The sequence below is a fragment of the Rhipicephalus sanguineus genome, chromosome 3 (genome assembly GCF_013339695.2).
Source record: "Rhipicephalus sanguineus isolate Rsan-2018 chromosome 3, BIME_Rsan_1.4, whole genome shotgun sequence".
Taxonomy (NCBI): Eukaryota; Metazoa; Arthropoda; class Arachnida; order Ixodida; family Ixodidae; genus Rhipicephalus; species Rhipicephalus sanguineus.
In genome coordinates, this window is record NC_051178.1 from 161,572,240 (window position 1) to 161,577,935 (window position 5,696).

At 40.5% G+C, this 5,696-nt stretch overlaps 1 long non-coding RNA gene across 1 annotated transcript; it reads right to left on the reverse strand.

Annotated features, from left to right (window-relative positions):
* Positions 1 to 283: 283 nt before the first annotated feature.
* LOC119385146 (uncharacterized) lies at positions 284 to 5,424 on the reverse strand. Its single transcript, XR_005182104.2, has 3 exons — positions 4,939 to 5,424; positions 3,231 to 3,300; positions 284 to 326 (listed from the first exon to the last, which is right to left on the reverse strand). It is a non-coding gene; the product is annotated as an uncharacterized LOC119385146 (long non-coding RNA).
* Positions 5,425 to 5,696: the final 272 nt, after the last annotated feature.

Consider the following 5,696-nt stretch of genomic DNA (forward strand, 5'->3'; position numbering starts at 1 on the left):
GAATGCATCTTGCACCAAATACTCATGTTTATTTGTTCTCCGTGCTGCCATGCCTAACACGTACACCCTGCTGGCTTGCTTCATAAAGTAACTTCTTAGGAACTTGCATATGGGAGAAAGGCAGTTTTCTTGAGGCAGTGCAGCGAGCCAGATGGGGTGTGCTTTGAAGTACTTTTCCAGGCATGCTACAACAGAATTGAATAAAAACAAATAAACTGCTTTTGCTAAATTTGGAGCAATAACAGGAAGGTGAACCATAACACTTACCTGACTCTCACTGCGCGACTTGAGTAATCATGGTGCCTCAGGACAGCTCCTTTGCAGATCTAGAGCAAAAAGGCAATACAAAATATTAAACAAAACACTTCAATTACATGTTTTTACTAGAAAAATGCATATAGGTTAAAAAGCACGAGCTCGTACGAGCTGCTGGTGACATATTTTAAATTTTCCAAGAAATAATTCTCAAAGCATCAACAAGCTACAAACATAAGTAAATTTGACAAGATGCATCGTCAGTGTGTGAGAACGCCTTTTGGCTGTTACCTACTAGGTTATCTACGTGCAACTTTTATAACAATGCCTCGGCAAAAAGCTCTATAAATGCACCTCATCTGGAACTCTGAGACGATTAATATTTACAAACGTCGATGACATGGAAAGGTTATGCGGCTTTGAATGATGATCAACAGCACATGCATGACTTCCCCAATCAGCTGTGAAAATGGCTCAGGCTATCGCTCTCTCGCAGCTAAATATCCGAGACAAAGTTGATGAGCACGGTGAACAGTTTTATTAAAGCCCATTGCCAAGATAGCTGCTTAAGACATTGCAATGACATAGTCAACAGAGAAGCGCAAAATTATGTATTTCCAGGTTTGTTGAATCAAAAATAACATGATACGTCGGCCACGCCACTAGTTTGCTTTGCGTTGGCTTATATGTATTAGTAGAAAGGAGTTTGCTATTACATATACTTCATTTTAGGCCAAAGACCTTGAAAAGTGTACACATTGGCTCTGACTACCTTGTTTCCTAGTGGCGTGTGTGTCATCTTCACATGTTCTTATCTAACGCTGTTTCTTTGCCTTTTATAATGCACCATCCAATGCAGTCCCAGTCAAGCACACTACTGATTGAGATGTGCATTGCAAGCATGCAAATGTGGTTAACAAATATCAGCAAAATAAAATGCAAGGCACAAAACCTAGACAAAGATAACTTGTTTTGAACGAGAAAACTGTCCTTTCATTATTACGCTTCTTCCACACAGACTCCGCAGAAGTTAGTCGCAAAAGATGTGTTGTTTTGATGGGCAAAATGAAGTATATGTGACGCACCCATTGACGGCCTTTTCTATAGAATATACATCATTGTTTTCTTGTTTTGGGATTTTGAAAAAACCGGACAATAATAAGCACACAAGCTAATGTGCATTCACTCTGTCTGGCTGAGTAGCTATTCAATTAATGCAACATTTTAATAACAGAGCGAGCTTCGTAAAAAGAGTGTAAAAGAAGGTTACAGCTGTTGCTCATCGTAACAAGTTTGCTTGCCCTGTCCTTTTAGCAGATTTTCTAAAAAAATACAAGAATCAAAGAAGGAAAACTGTAGTGATGCACCATACGGCACAAGGCAATGTGTGTGAGTGGCTCATCGCTTAGCCTATAAAAATGGCACCATATCTTAAAACAGTGGTCATTCCTGCCGTGCCTGAGTGTGCATTCTCATAAAGCTAAAATTATTTCATTTTTTTGACACTACTTAAAAACTGATCATAGTTTTTGACTCCAAATTGTTCCACAACGAGTCCTATTGTGATTGTTTTCTTGTTCTGTAATCATCATGCTGTTTCCAGCAATTCGCCAGCAATGTGACGTAGCATTTCAAACTGTTAGTTTCTTCACGAACAATGGTGAGACATGTTGTTTCTGCCCTAGAGATGGATGCACTAAAGCAAAGCAAAAGATAAATTATGGCCATTTATTTTAAGGTGTAAGGTAAACGACATTAAGTAACAACCCCATGAAGGCAGTATGCAATGAAAGAAAGGCAGAAAGTATGGAAATTATTTAATTAAAAATCATAAATTATATAAATGAAGAAGAAACGAAATGACTGATAGAAGTTGTGTGTCCATACTTCTTCAAAGAACTATTACCATAGCTTTAGCGAGAAAGAATCGACAGCTCGCACACCAATTAAATGCTATGTGATTACACGACATCGAGCATGCCTGTCCGGTTGATATTTTGTTTTGCCTGGGTTTTTATATGTTATATAGGAAAATTCTAAGTGCACGGAACCGAAAATTTTATTTCTAAGAAACGCTCCTAGCGCGGCAAAAAAAATATTCGAAGGTGGCGGCGCGGCCTTCCTGTTTTTGCTCACTGCAATGCTTTCGGATTTCACGGCCCAATTTAACGCAAACTATAAATGATGTGTCGAAAATTTTGCTCCTTTTAATGCGCATTACTGTGAATTACATTCATGCTTTTTTTATGCCGTCCTCAAAAGGAAAAAATGTGAAAAAATGGCCAACACGGTCCAAATCTACAAAGTTTGCTAACTTTGATGCGCCCCCTTGGCGTCTTTCCTATTTGACACAGAAACTTCAAAACAGTGTCAAATGTAGAAAAGAACCTTTGCAACATTTATGCGGAAGATAGTTTTCCTACAGGCAGCGCAAAAAAAAAAAAGAAAATAGTTGAAGAAGCAAGTATTTTTCAAAAAAGTTCATAATCAAAAAATGAAATAAAAAAGAACACCGGCCTGAATTTTGACGACACTTTTTATCAAAGAGCGCTTATGTCAGTGAACACACGGTTTTAATATCATGTGTCCTCATTTGCTTTGTTCACGAGATATAACGGGTCAAAATGACTCTTGCTGTGTGTGCTCACTTTAGTGCGACTGATGGTTGTTATCAGCTTGCATTTTGCGTAAATATCAGTTTTAATTATTTTCCTGCAGTAAAAATTTGCTCTGGTGTCTTGTCATTCAGAAAAATGTTAATTTTAAACTTGAAATTCTATGTTGATGTGTGGCACATATGTCCTATGTATTATAGAAGATTCCTACTCCACATAAGCACTCCTACATGTTTCCATGTTCACGCATAGCAGATGAAACTTATTGAACATCACCACATGTGAGTAGTCACACAAGTCGCAAGTTTGATCTGTGACAACAATAATGCCAAAATTGTTTACAACAGAGCTGTGACCTACCTGCATTTGTTCATCACTCAGGTTCACATCAGCATTGGCTGCATATGGTCATCACCAGAAGGGGAGGCGGCTGCAACAATTTTATTGTTAAAGCATTGGGGAGGATTTGGTCTGGTTTATTGCCAAAGAAATCTGGCAGGAGAGACTTTGAGAGAAAGTTGTGTAATAAGGCTGTTACCAGTCAACTCAGAGGTTATGCCAAGCAGGCGTGGTCTCACGCAAACCATACACTAAATAATAAATGGGACTGACAAATACAGGGATATTTTTAACTTCGTTCATCATGGAACTAACACATTATGCACTGATCAGCTTATGTGTTAGACAGAAAATAACACGAGGGAGGTCAATATATTTCACTAATAACACACATCCTAGTCAGGCCCACATGCTATAATGGGCATTCGACAATTACCCATCTAAAAGAATGTGAATAAATGTTACCTGAAATTTTCAAAGCCTCATCGTACAAGCGATTATTGCTCAATACACTTTCCCATGGATTTTACTGAATGAATATTGACAGCATGTGCTTTGCTGCCTTCAACATGATTTATGAGAAATACACAAAATTATGAGAAATACACAAAATTGCCATGTTTTTGCAGAATTTCTGTGGTCTACATGTTTCTTTACATCCAGCAAAGCTCCGCATGCCAGTGTTGCACTGTGCCATGTCAGTGGATTAACACAGGAAGTTGGGCGAGTTGGTGCGTTATCATATTCAGCTAAACGTGCAGCGCAGCATAGGTGAGGGAAGAGTTGGATGACACGGTACTTCATTTCTGGTCTATGCCACGCTGCACGTTCAACAAAACAAGCCATGTGAGTGCCATATTATCTACCTTAGATGCAGGGTGGCTTGTTTCTGTCCTTAGCAACATAGACAACGTGCAACCACATTTATAGCATACTTTATGCAATTTAGCATACTTTAGCAAATTGAAATTTATGGTACCGTAACAGAGCCTGAGCTCTAGTTGGTGGGTACGATTACAGCGCTGTGTGGTGCTTTATGATACTTGCCAGAGTCATGGAAAACTGCAGTCAACATATCGCTCCACGAGTAGAGCGCGAATAGCGTATGAATGGTTTTGCATAAATGCACTAGCACATAAACACAGTGATAAGTGCTTACCACAAGCTATACAGCTGCGGTAGTTAGGAAACAAGTAACACCAATGCAATAAAGGCAGAAGTTGAGGGTAAGATGGGAGCTTGAAGAGATGAAAAATTCGTGAACACGGGGTGCCAGAAAAATTCGTGTTCACGAATTTTGCACGTAATACCACTGTCACACGTAACTGCAATGCAAGAAACCACATACAGTGCCGAAAGCAATAGCAAATTCAGATGAGAGTACGCCTTGCCAAATTAGGTCAACATGCATAAAGGATAAAAATGGGTCAAACTAACTAAACTAAATACAGTGTCAGGCTGCAGAAATTGCATTTTTCGCAAATCTACCTTAGCTATTGCTTAAAAGACGACAAACAATGTCCAATAGTACTAACCCAAACGCTTTTGACGGTCACGTTACTTAAGGACGCACAAAATGCACGCCTAAAGAAAATATTTCTACATACACACACATGCACACAACAACGACATGTGGTACCAACAAGTTATGCGATTTCCTTCAGCAACAACGCATACTACAATAACAACGACTGACAACGTACGAAGCGTAACATTCAAAATTACTTACCTCTGGCAATAAAGCACGCTGGCAGCGTACACTGGAGTATGACCGCCGGTTTTCAAGCGATGCGCAGAGCAAGGAACGACCAAGATACCCGCGTCCGGCTGTCCGCCGGTATAGCTCCCGAAGTGCTCGAGCGTCAAGGCATTTTCCAGACCCACAGAGCGTGTCGTCGAGTAAGGACTGCGGCGCTGCTACTCGGTGATGTGCGGAAACATTTGAAGAGGGCACGGTGTAAAGAGGGTCTCCAAAGCTATGAATCACGTACGTACTTCGATCACACCGAACAAAGGAGTCGCAGAGAACGGAGTCGCACGGCCGGCATCTGGTGACTATTTGCACGGTGCCGCGGATCACACTCAGTGAAGAACTTGCGCTTACGTCAGTAACCGCAACACACAACACACAACGCGAGGCAACGCAGTAAAAATCCACCGCTTGAACAAAACTCGGCACTACGACGCACACACGAAATGCTGGACGCCGCCATGTTTGGGAAGAGAAAAAAAAAAAAAAAGCGGCAGGGCGATGATGGCGACACTAGCGCCACCACCACCTCCGTTTCAGTTTCGGTATCAACATATCAACAGAAAAATCGTGTGTACGTTGCTACAAATAGCTCAAACACGTGTACTAACGCTGCAAGAAGGAAATGTGCTATCTTATATGTTTTGTCTCATCAATCTGTCATTGAAATTTACAGCAAGTTATACAGATGTAGTGGAATAGTTAGTGAAGTTGTTCAGGGGAGGTCGGCCTTTGAC